Source organism: Henckelia pumila, unplaced genomic scaffold (genome assembly GCF_033568475.1).
Source record: "Henckelia pumila isolate YLH828 unplaced genomic scaffold, ASM3356847v2 CTG_19:::fragment_3, whole genome shotgun sequence".
In the NCBI taxonomy this organism is placed as follows: Eukaryota; Viridiplantae; Streptophyta; class Magnoliopsida; order Lamiales; family Gesneriaceae; genus Henckelia; species Henckelia pumila.
In genome coordinates, this window is record NW_027331777.1 from 1,893,202 (window position 1) to 1,906,377 (window position 13,176).

The following is a 13,176-nucleotide window of genomic DNA, read 5'->3' on the forward strand; positions in this document are numbered from 1 at the left end:
GCGATTCAAAATCACAGACCGGAATTTCTCAGACAGAGAGGGAGGGGGGCGACGGCCAAGCTTGAGAGAGGGGCTAGGGTTTCAATTTTTTTTCTCTCAAAATTATGAGCTATCGTGTGTAATTTCTGTACTGAAATAACTTATTTATAATGCAGGCCACTAACACCTTAGGGCCCATTAGTCATAAGCTGGGGCCCGACAAGCAAAGCCCACTCGTTCAGAAATTAATATAAAATTCATCGTGACTCCGATTGATGAAACGATTTCACCAATGTGCACAGAAACCATTTCTGCACGTTTTAAAGTCAAAATAAATTTTCCTGAATCCGAATTCAGTGGTTTCCAAAAATGTCCATCCCTATGTCATTTTAGGAAATCCTACTCCCTTACTCTTATTTAAGAAGTCCAACTCCTTAGTTAATTAAATTTAACTCTTTAAATTTAATTATCTCAACGGGGATTAAAACTCCATTACACTGTGTGACCCTCAATGGTTCAGGGATACAGCTAGCCGTGGGCTCACAACTCCTTGTGACTCGGAACAACACTTTCCGACTTGCCCAACGAATCATGGTAAAGCGCCTAGCAACATCGCCCCATGATTCCCTAGGTATCACTGATAGTGCCTACAAGAACCAGTAGATTTTGGTTAACGTACAGTACGGTCCCTTCATCCATATATCCCGATCGAATCAACAACCATTGGTATATCGAGAGTCGCTCAAGATTCGATAACTATGCAATGCATCTTGAAGATCAAATTAGTGACATCGCATGTGCTACTAAGAAACCATTTCTTAAATCACATCAAGTACTCTGGCCAGAGATTTGTCACACTAATATCTCCTCAGATCGCATAGGATATCCACACTCGCAAGTATGTGGTGAATCCTTGACAACAATGCATTGACTCCTATATGTGTCGTAACTGTACCCAATCTCGACACCTGATGACCCCCTCAGAGTCGGTAAACGAGTCAAAGCACAGTACTAGCATATAGAGTCTCCATGATGTTTCAAGTCGTAAGGACTAATGGTGTACAACCAAAACCGCGGACTTTATCCACTCGATAAGTGATAACCACTTGGAAAGTCCGGATAGGGTAGTTCGACTATTCATCCTATGAATATCCATTTGCATGCTTCGAACATCTCCATGTTCCCTACCAATGAAACGTGGTACTCCGCATCGCAAATGCTAGTCTCAAACTCGAGCGATCCTTATCCTTATTATCGGACGGCTCAATCGACTAGGAACGGTTTTAGAATATACAGTGACTATAAGATGTATTTCATGATAGACATCTCCATGTTCTACCACATCTTACATACACTATAGTATATTCAAGGTCTTTATCAAAACAACAATAGTATATCACAATATAACAATATGAAGTAATATAAAGTCATTGCCATAAAAGTGTAAATAATATTAAACAAAAGATTGTTTATACAAAGAGTCAACAAAACCCATAGCCACACAGTTGGCTCACTGGGCACCCACTCTTACATTGAATCGATAACTATGTGTCATGTCGTAGTTGCATCGAAGGTGTAATTCAAGAAACCCCTTTCTTAATTACCACCTACTCTGATCAGAGATTTCAAGCTACGTATGCATGAGATTACATAGGATATCCATACCTGTAGGTAAGCGGTGAATCCCCGACTACAATGCATTGACTCCTATATGTTTCGTCACAACACCCAACATTGCCACCTGATGACCCCAGATGAGTCGGTAAACAAGTCAAAGTGAAGCACTAGAATATAGAGTCTCCATGTTGTCCCGGGTCATAAGGACTAATGATGTACAACCATAAACTAGGACTTCTCCACTCGATAAGTGATAACCACTTGGAAAGTCCTTTAGGGAGGGTTTTTCAGTGCACTCTACAAGGAGCACCTATTTGCATGCTTGGACATCTCCATGTCCCCTACCAATGAAACATGGTACTCACATCGCAAATACTAGTCTCAAGCTCGAGCGGCCTTTATCCTTCTTTATGGCGGCTGAATCGACTAGAAACAGTTTAGAATATACAGTATTCCAAATATGAGTTTCATGATAGTCATCACATGACCATCTCATATTCTTTCTACTATTTGTATATTCAAGGGCTTTATCTATGCAGCTTGCATGGGTATACAGATAAAGATTTGCAATTAAATAATGTGAAATATTATTAAAATAAAGATTGTCATACAAGAGTTCTCACAATGACCATCGGCCAACACAATTGGCTCGACGGACACCTACTCTAACAATCTCCCACTTGCACTAGAGCCAACTACCCATTTTCTTCAAACCCATTGATTCGCGATGCTTTTCAAACAATGGTCCTGGTAAAGGCTTAGTTAGTGGATCAGCAACATTATCTGCGGAGGTGACTCTGTCTAACAAGACATCTCCTTGTTCCACAATTTCCCGGATGATGTGGTATTTTCTCAGTACATGTTTGGATTTCTGATGAGACCTTGGTTCTTTTGCCTGAGCAACGGCACCAGTGTTGTCGCAGTACACCGGGACTGGATCAACTCCATTAGGAATAACGCCCAACTCTTGGACGAAATTCCTAATCCAAATAGCTTCCTTTGCAGCATCGGATGCAGCAATATATTCTGCCTCAGTGGTTGAATCCGCAGTGCTGTTTTGCTTGAAACTCTTCCAACAAACAGCAGCACCATTGAGCATGAATATAAAACCGGAAATTGACTTCGAATCATCAACATCGCTTTGGAAGCTAGAGTCGGTATAGCCTTCCAATTTTAGTCCTCCACCCCCATAAACCAAGAACATATTCTTAGTCCTTCTCAAATACTTGAGAATGTCTTTCACAGCTTTCCAGTGTGGAAGACCAGGGTTCGATTGATATCTACTTGTAACACTTAGTGCAAAAGCCACGTCAGGACGTGTAGATATCATCGCATACATGATACTACCAATTGCAGATGCATATGGAATGCGTGTCATCGTCTCTATCTCTGCATCATTCTTGGGAGACATGGACTTGGATAGAGACATGCCTTGACACATTGGTAGATGTCCTCTCTTAGACTCATCCATCGAGAACCTCTTCACGATGGTATCAATGTATGTGGACTGGGTGAGACCAAGCAATCTTTTCGATCTATCCCAATAAATTTGTATTCCCAATACAAAAGATGCTTCACCCAAATCCTTCATTGAGAACTTACTCGATAACCATACTTTAGTTGATTGCAACATTCCTACATCATTCCCAATGAGTAGAATGTCATCAACATAAAGTACCAGGAATGTCACAGCACTCTCACTGACCTTCTTATACACACATGGTTCCTCAGGATTCTTAGTAAACCCAAACTCTTTAATTGTACCATCAAATCTGAGGTTCCAGCTCCTAGATGCCTGTTTGAGACCATAAATAGATCTCTGAAGTTTGCATACTTTATGCTCACTTCCGATAGATGTGAACCCTTTAGGTTGAGACATGTAAATTTCTTCCTTAATATCCCCATTAAGAAAAGTTGTCTTCACATCCATCTTCCATATTTCATAGTCGTACCATGCGGCAATGGCTAGCATAATCCTTATAGACTTGAACATTGCGACTGGAGAAAAAGTTTCTTCAAAGTCAACTTCTTGTCTTTGAGTATAACCTTTTGCTACCAATCGATCCTTGAAGGTCACGACCTTCCCATCCGTCCCAAGCTTCCTCTTGTAAATCCATTTACACCCTATAGGAACAATTTCTTCAGGTGGATCCAATAGATTCCACACTTGGTTCGAATACATGGAATTCATCTCAGATTCCATAGCTTCAAGCCACTTGGATGAATCGGCATCAGACAACGCTTCCTTGAAGTTCCTTGGATCACATCCATGGTCAGGCTCATCTAGGCCCTCTTCAAGAAGCAGACCATACCTCACAGGTGGTCTCGAGATCCTCTCGGATCTTCTAGGAACTTGTATCTCCTCTCTTGGCTGTTCGGGTGTGGGTTCCACTGTGAGGACCCGGATTCTAATCTCTCGAACAGAAATAAATCATGTAATCAAAAGAAATAAAAATAATCAATAAGACATTTAGCGACGCACACCTTACATTCGGCGACGCAAAACCACGTCGCGAAAAGTAGGATTTTTTTTTTTATCGGGGAGAGGCGCGGGCGCGCATAACGCCCTGTCCGGGCCTCCGAGAGAGTGCAGGACGCGCGGGCGCGCATGGCCTGCTGTTTCTGCAACAAAAATGACTTCTAAAGTGTAATATCTTACCCATAAGGATTCTAACATGATCCAATTAATATTTTTCCACAACGAGGTATTCCAATACATAAAAATATAGAACAAACATCGATTCTAAGTTCTACAACTCAAAAAGGAATACAAGGGAGTTCGAATACAAGGTATGACTTCTAAAACCAAGTCCTCACTCTATCATTTCCCACTCGATCTAGTCATGCAGCTTCTGACTCGATCCTGCCCCACCTGCCGTCAAGTACACATACAAAAAAACGACAGCCGGATAATCCGGTGAGAATATAATTCCCAGTAAAAGAGACAAATAAAACAATTTCAAATAATATAACAATTCATGTCATATAAAACGACGAGTCAATCAATTCAACAAATGGCATATCAGCACTTAACTGGAAATGCATTAAAATGCAATGCATGACTTCAAAACTCGGGATTATCTAATCGGATAATCAATATCAATCGGTACTCAGTTGGGATCCCGGGGTCAAGTTTTCACGAACAACTCACCGACACACCCATTCAGGGTGGATGTCGTTCAACTCAAACCCCTAGACTTTAGAGCAACTATAAGAAGTATTCTAGCGATTGGAAAAACTCGAAATCCAAAGCCACTTCAATATAGTTCCTTAAATCGTCTAAATTCAAAACGATTCGAATCTTTGGCTCAAGATGTATGCAAGTGCAATTAAACTCATTCAAATAAAAATCAAATAATTCAAATAGCATACAAGTATGTGATTTTTCTTGGACACTCGAATTAAATCAAATTCGAGTTAATCGTCCCAATCATTCGAATGTCGTCATTTTACCTTTTCAAGTTCGTCGAGGATTCAAATCGTCTTCAACTCTCGAATCGATTCAACTTCAAAGTTCGTTCCAAACCCGAATCGTCAACCAAATCTGAAAATGTTGGACATACGGATTCGATATCAATTCATCAACTCAAACAAACCCGGAATTCAAACCGAATAATAAAACCGATAATCCAAAACTCGATTTCGACGGCATAACGGCTATAAACGATAAAACCAAAAATCATCCACACCATCCAACCATTCTATATAACTCATATCAACTTCTCAATCAACAAAACAATCAAAATCCAACCAAAATCCAAAACCCCATTTTCGAATTCATGCCTCAAAAATCATATAAAATCCAAACTTCGTTCTTTTTCCGAACCGACTTCGAATACAAGATCTATGCTAGCTCAAGCACAACATACTCGAAGAGTATCAAATTCTTACAACCCAACAAAATTCAAAGTTCGTGGATCGTAGCAAAATTTACGTCAGAATGAAGCCCTCGTTGCGGCGATCGTGAATATGTCTTCAATTCAAAATTCTAACTGACGGATCGTGCGAATCGGACGGAAGAAAAACTTGGAGAATCGTTGGCCATGGCTTCTCGGCTTTAGGCGTGAGGGAGAGAGGAAGGAGAAAGAGAGGGGAGTGGAGAGTGATGGTGAGAGGTAGATATTATATATAACAAATAATATAATAATCTCCCTTGACTAGTCAACCGGTTTAATTGCAATTCGGTCCCTGAAACTCCAAATTAAATCAATTCAATCTCGGCTCAATTAATCTCCAATAATTCCAAATTAAATAATAATCAATTCTGCTAATCTCGAAATAATTAATTTCAAGGCCTTACAATTCTCCCCCTCTAAGAATCGATTTCGTCCTTGAAATCAAAGCAGTTTCATCTCAGAAAACAAGATACAGTTCGAAGACTGCTAGAATGATTCTTCTCTCAAAATATTTCTGAAATCGCCGTTTTGATCAAACTCTGCTTCTTGCACCGTTTCTTCAAATCCGTATCGTCTCAACTACACAAACTCATCTGAATCGGTTCCGCTAAGGAGCTGTTACTAAGCTCGGTCAACTCTGAATCGGTCGTCTCAAACAAAACTGGCAACTCATCAATTTCTATCTCGACATCTAAGAAAATCAGTGAACTTGGCAACAAAAGACAATAATCACGTCGAGAATACCTGATGAATACGAAAGATCAAGGTAGTGGAAAACAAAGAGAACTGAAGGAGTAAAGGTCGGTAGGCGAGATCGTCTATCTCCTTCAGAATCTCAAAGGAACTCGAGAGTTCATCGAGACAGGTCTCTCTCTTATCAAAACTGCCACAACCTCTAAAAGGAGTAATCTTCTGAATTACTCGGCCTCACTAAACATCAGCACAGAGATCTGTGTCGGAATTCGAATACTTCGTTCATCCTTCCTCTCAAGTTGTCTTTATCCTAGACAGGAATTCTCCATCCGTCTATCGAACCTCAAATCAAAACTGATCCCAAGTCAGGGAACTCAGAAAATCACCCCAATTCAATTGGGATTCTCATTTCTTCTCGTACAACTAATTTACAACAGATGATATCAAAATACTCGTCTGATAACCGTTGTACAGAAACCTCGCCAAGATGGAAAATCCATTCATATAGTGCCAAAATCAAGCACTAAAGCTCATCATATCCTCTTAACGTTTATATCGCTAATTCTTGGTTGTCCGCTGTTCTGAGGATAATAAACTGAACTCATTTATATCCGATAACAAAAGTCTCTCAAAGACTGAGTTCAAGAGGAGAGTTAACTCAAAATCTCATTCGGAAAGGACAGACTTTGACAAGTCAACTATCTGAAAATTCTCCTGACAACAATTTCATTCATATTTTCGTGTCTGAAATTCATTCTGTACGAAGACAGGAGCAGACTACAGCAATATCTTTACTAAAATCAGATAGCATTTCCAAATCAGACAGTTCTATACCTCCGTGACCACATGCCGAATACTCTCAATTCTATTCTGCACGGATAAACTGCGGCAGAGCAAAACAATCTGAACTCCTTCTGACCAAATTATCCATATCGGTCGATTCTGGAATTCATTTTGTACGGAAAACAGTAGCAGATTTTGGCAATCGGTCTCATAAAGCTCAGATGGCCTCTAATTTCTAGACTGATCGTATCTCTCGAAAGGTAATCGTCGGAAAGTAACATTCTTTTCATTCTTACAATTAACTGAACCACAAACAGTCGGTTCTCTCTCTCAATCAGCTATCAAAATCGGACAGACTAGTAATTACAAAATCATCCTTCGAACCTCATTCTTCATCTGTTCCTATAAAGTCGATTCCTCAATCTCTGAATATCTTTCGATCGCCTGAAAGAATAACGAATAACTGCAAAGTGCAAATCTCAAGATACTCTGTCTCAATCAAAATCTCTGGCACAACAAAACAATTACTCATAACTTAGGTATCGTCACTGTCCTGAAACTCAAACTGTGTCCAGTACTGACTCTTCTTCAATAAATTCTCCAATTCAAATATGTTTTCTGCGCTATCTTCATCTTCTAAATCAATTCTGGCTCAGTTCGGGCAAGAGAATTCTGATAGACTTCATATCTTTTCTAGACTCCAAATCAGAAGTACACACTCATCGGTCGGCGAAGTCAAGAATAGTAGATAAAATAAGAACAGATTCATCGGCTCAAAGAGAATAACGATAGTAGATAAAATAATAACAAATAATTCTGTTCAAACCGCAGTCGCTACATTGTAATACTTCGGATCATACTAGAATTTCACAATTGGAATCTTCATCATATCAATTCTTTTCTCAATCTCAAAATCAGTTCGGTCGCAAAATTCATACTATTACTTCTCGGTTCAGAAAAGACTTCGAAAATTCATTGGAGATAGAGATGCCCGATCTTACAAGCAATAAGATCACTGTCAGTTCAATATCGTGAATCGGATGTCGAGTCTTGTACTACTTCAGCTGCTACTATGACTGAGCTATCACAGACTTCTTTTGAATAAGAATACCTCCAGAATCTGAATAAGAAGATGTGATGCACTGAAGATTATCAGTACAGAGGGAAAAAAAAGAAATACTGGATCTCGGGTCGATCTCTTCTTCGCGTCAAACAAACTGATCTCATAAGATTCGGTTCAGGTATAAGAGCATTTTCAGGATTTAGATGAGAAATCGGCTCCACGACGATAAGAATCTCTCGAAAATCTGCTATAGAACTCAAAATCTTCAATTCTCAGGTACAAATGTCTATTTGGCTTCAATCAAAATAGCTTCGGTCTCGCAATGATCACAGAAATTCCACCTCTAGAATTTATTGTCGAGGAAAGGACATCTCGATACAATCACGATTCAGACTTCAATAGCATGGCATGCAAGTCTCGGCATGCAATTCTGCAAGACCATTCTCCAATACTCTGTATGATCAGTATTATTCTTCAAACAGAACCAAAAAGATCGATAAGAATTCCTAATTTCATCTAAATACCTCTGATAGATTCAGTTCAAAAGATCTACCATACTGTAGACGAGTTTCACTTCAAATGGTACGACTATACTCCAAAGCAATCATACCTCGATCCAAGTCCAGTCTTCAATACTTCTTTCTATCAAACTCTCAGCTGATGATGTCTGATCTCAAGTCATCGCTGAATCTAACCTTATGATTCAAAGGCTATCCAGAAATCTCATCTGGATGATAACAGCAATTCTCTAGCCACTGGTATATCAACCAATTCAGGCTAGATTCTAGGACATCAGCTGTAAACAAGAGAATTCCTCCGCGAAATTCTGAAATCAAACGGTTATACAACCAACAAACTCAAGAATCCTGGAATCAAAATTTCTTACCGAAGGATTTCTGTTCTTCTATTGACTCGGATCTGAATCCGTCAACTCCCTGAAACAATCCTCAGTAGTTCTGAACTGGATAAAGCAGCTAACAGACATTCAAATCAAATCCGATTGCTGAAGTACGATACTGCTCAGTTACAATCAAGTAAAATCTCAATCGAATCAAAATCTAAAGTACAATACTATTTGGTTCCAACTCATCCCATCCATTCAAAGAATTGCGACAATCTACTGATTTCTGCGGTCGTCATCGGTGAAAACTAAGTCTGATTCTCGATAAGAGTACCATTAGAATCTGTTGCCTTGAAGATTGATTCATCAAAAGATTAAGTCCTCATAGATTCTGTTATTGGGACCGAAAGGAGCAACTGAAACGGCTAGAAACTCTGTCGGAGTTAAAGACATAAGGAAATTCCCTTCGGAGATCTTTTGATAATATCAAGGTGAAGAACTCTGACAGTGTCCGGGCTGATGACAGACCTGACAGCATCATCTGATCTCAAGGCACTGCTCACTGATTTCATAAAAAAAATGCTTTCTCTTCGATTAAAGATGATCTCTAAGTCCTCTAACTCTGATCAAACAGTGAAAAGAAATTTGTCAAAGAAATTCGGATGAAAGCGGATTCTAAAAGTGATCGAACCTGGATTTCCTAATGTTCCCTTCTTCAAATTCTACCAACTTTTATCAATCCCCTAAGTTGGTACCACACTAATCGAATTCTCCGGCCATCTGTGTAGTTCAAAGGAACATCCAACTGATCGATCTCTTCTATTCAACTTCTGCATCCAACCGCATTCTCGGTACTCTTCAATGCAGTAGGGGTACAATCTAGATCAGTCAAAAGAGTTACTGCTGATTGTCGTCTGCTAAAATTCTTCAGGAGACAATTCTGATATAAAGTATGAAAAGGATACCAAATTTCCATTTCAAAATTCGGTGTTCCACATCTCTGTTCGATAAGTTCGTTCGACTACAAATCACTGAATTTCGGATCTCATCGGATTCTAATTTACCTGGCAAACAATCTCTGATCTGCTAGCTCAAGCAGATGGTGGAATTCGGATCCGGAATAAAAATACAGTTCATATTTAAAGTAATTCATGCTTTAAAAATTTAAATCACATAGTCATGTAATTCAAATAATTCAAGAATCAATAAAGCATGCTCGCACATATTTAAATAATCATTTAAATAAATCAATCACATACGAGAGTTCAATTCATGTAGACTCGATCTACCCCGCTCACTCTAGTTCAACTCCAAGAATCTTATCGCTCTGATACCACTTAATGTGAGGAACCGGATTCTAATCTCTTGAACAGAAATAAATCATGTAATCAAAAGAAATAAAAATAATCAATAAGACATTTAGCGACGCACACCTTACATTCGGCGACGCAAACCACCTCGCGAAAAGTAGGATTTTTTTTTTTAATTTTATCGGGGTGAGGCGTGGGCACGCCAAACGAGGTGCGGGCGCAAATAACGCCCTGTCCGGGCCTCCGAGAGAGTGCAGGATGCGCGAGACCGCCTCCCGGGCTGCGCGGGCGCGCATGACCTGCTGTTTCTGCACCAAAAATGACTTCTAATGTGTAATATCGTACCCATAAGGATTCTAACATGATCCAATTAATATTTTTCCACAACGAGGTATTCCAATACATAAAAATGTAGAACAAACATTGATTCTAAGTTCTACAACTCAAAAAGGAATACAAGGGAGTTCGAATACAAGGTATGACTTCTAAAACCAAGTCCTCACTCTATCATTTCCCACTCGATCTAGTCATGCAGCTTCTGACTCGATCCTGCCCCACCTGCCATCAAGTACACATACAAACAAAACGACAGCCGGATAATCCGGTGAGAATATAATTCCCAGTAAAAGAGACAAATAAAACAATTTCAAATAATATAACAATTCATGTCATATAAAACGACGAGTCAATCAATTCAACAAATGGCATATCAGCACTTAACTGGAAATGCATTAAAATGCAATGCATGACTTCAAAACTCGGGATTATCTAATCGGATAATCAATATCAATCGGTACTCAGTTGGGATCCCGGGGTCAAGTTTTCACGAACAACTCACCGACACACCCATTCGGGGTGGATGTCATTCAAATCAAACCCCTAGACTTTAGAGCAACTATAAGAAGTATTCTAGCGATTGGAAAAACTCGAAATCCAAAGCCACTTCAATATAGTTCCCTAAATCGTCTAAATTCAAAATGATTCGAATCTTCGGCTCAAGATGTATGCAAGTGCAATTAAACTCATTCAAATAAAAATCAAATAATTCAAATAGCATACAAGTATGTGATTTCTCTTGGACACTCGAATTAAATCAAATTCGAGTTAATCGTCTCAATCATTCGAATGTCGTCATTTTACCTTTTCAAGTTCGTTGAGGATTCAAATCGTCTTCAACTCTCGAATCGATTCAACTTCAAAGTTCGTTCCAAACCCGAATCGTCAACCAAATCTGAAAATGTTGGACATATGGATTCGATATCAATTCATCAACTCAAACAAACCCGGAATTCAAACCGAATAATAAAACCGATAATCCAAAACTCGATTTCGACGGCATAACGGCTATAAACGGTAAAACCAAAAATCATCCACACCATCCAACCATTCTATATAACTCATATCAACTTCTCAATCAACAAAACAATCAAAATCCAACCAAAATCCAAAACCCCATTTTCGAATTCATGCCTCAAAAATCATATAAAATCCAAACTTCGTTCTTTTTCCAAACCGACTTCGAATACACGATCTATGCTAGCTCAAGCACAACATACTCGAAGAGTATCAAATTCTAACAACCCAACAAAATTCAAAGTTCGTGGATCGTAGCAAAACTTACGTCAGAATGAAGCCCTCGTTGCGGCAATCGTGAATATGTCTTCAATTCGAAATTCTAACGGACGGATCGTGCGAATCGGACGGAAGAAAAGCTTGGAGAATCGTTGGCCATGGCTTCTCGGCTTTAGGCGTGAGGGAGAGAGGAAGGAGAAAGAGAGGGGAGTGGAGAGTGATGATGAGAGGTAGATATTATATATAACAAATAATATAATAATCTCCCTTGACTAGTCAACCGGTTTAATTGCAATTCGGTCCCTGAAACTCCAAATTAAATCAATTCAATACCGGCTCAATTAATCTCCAATAATTAAAAATTATATAATAATCAATTCTGCTAATCTCAAAATAATTAATTTCAGGTCCTTACATCCACAATCGTGGGTGTTTCTCGAACTTCTTCGAGTTCTATCATCTCCCATTTTCTATCTAATAGAAATTCCTTCTCTAAGAAGGTTGCATTCCTAGAAACAAACACATTTGTTTCTTTGGGATGATATAAATAATATCCAACCGAATTCCTTGGATATCCCACGAAGTAGCATAAAATGGATCGAGCATCCAATTTACCTCCTACTGTCTGCTTCACATAAGCAGGGCACCCCCATATTCTAAGATAAGAATACTTAGGAGGCTTTCCCATCCATATCTCATATGGTGTCTTATCACATGACTTTGAATGGACATTGTTCAACAAAAGTGCCGCTGTATCAAGCGCATATCCCCAAAAGGATGGCGGCAACTCCGTGAACCCCATCATAGACCGAACCATGTCCATCAAAGTCCGGTTACGACGTTTAAAAACACCATTCAACTGAGGTGTACCAGGAGGAGTCCACTGTAAGAGAATCTCATTCTCCCTAAGATACTCTTGGAATTTAGTACTCAAGTACTCACCACCTCGATCCGATCGAAGTGCCTTGATGCTTCGTCCCAATTGTTTTTCTACTTCATTTCTGAATTCTTTGAACTTTTCAAAAGCTTCAGATTTGTATTTCATCAAATACACATACACATACCTAGAGAAGTCATCGGTAAAGGTAATGAAGTAAGAATGGTCGTGCTTAGTGGTGATGCTAAGTGGACCACACACATCTGTATGGATCAAATCCAACAGTCTCTTGGCTCGCTCCACATGGCCCTTAAAGGGAATTTTGGTCATATTTCCTTTTAGACAGGGTTCACAAGTAGTAAGTGAATTAATATCAGACATATCAAACATGCCTTCTCCCACTAGCTTGTTCATCCTTTTAAAAGATATATGACCTAATCGAGCATGCCATAAGTGTGCTGGATTTAGAGTATCTTGTTTTCTTTTGGATGTTGTTGATATCTCTTGGACATTGTACATAGGAATATCTTTCAATTTTAAATTAT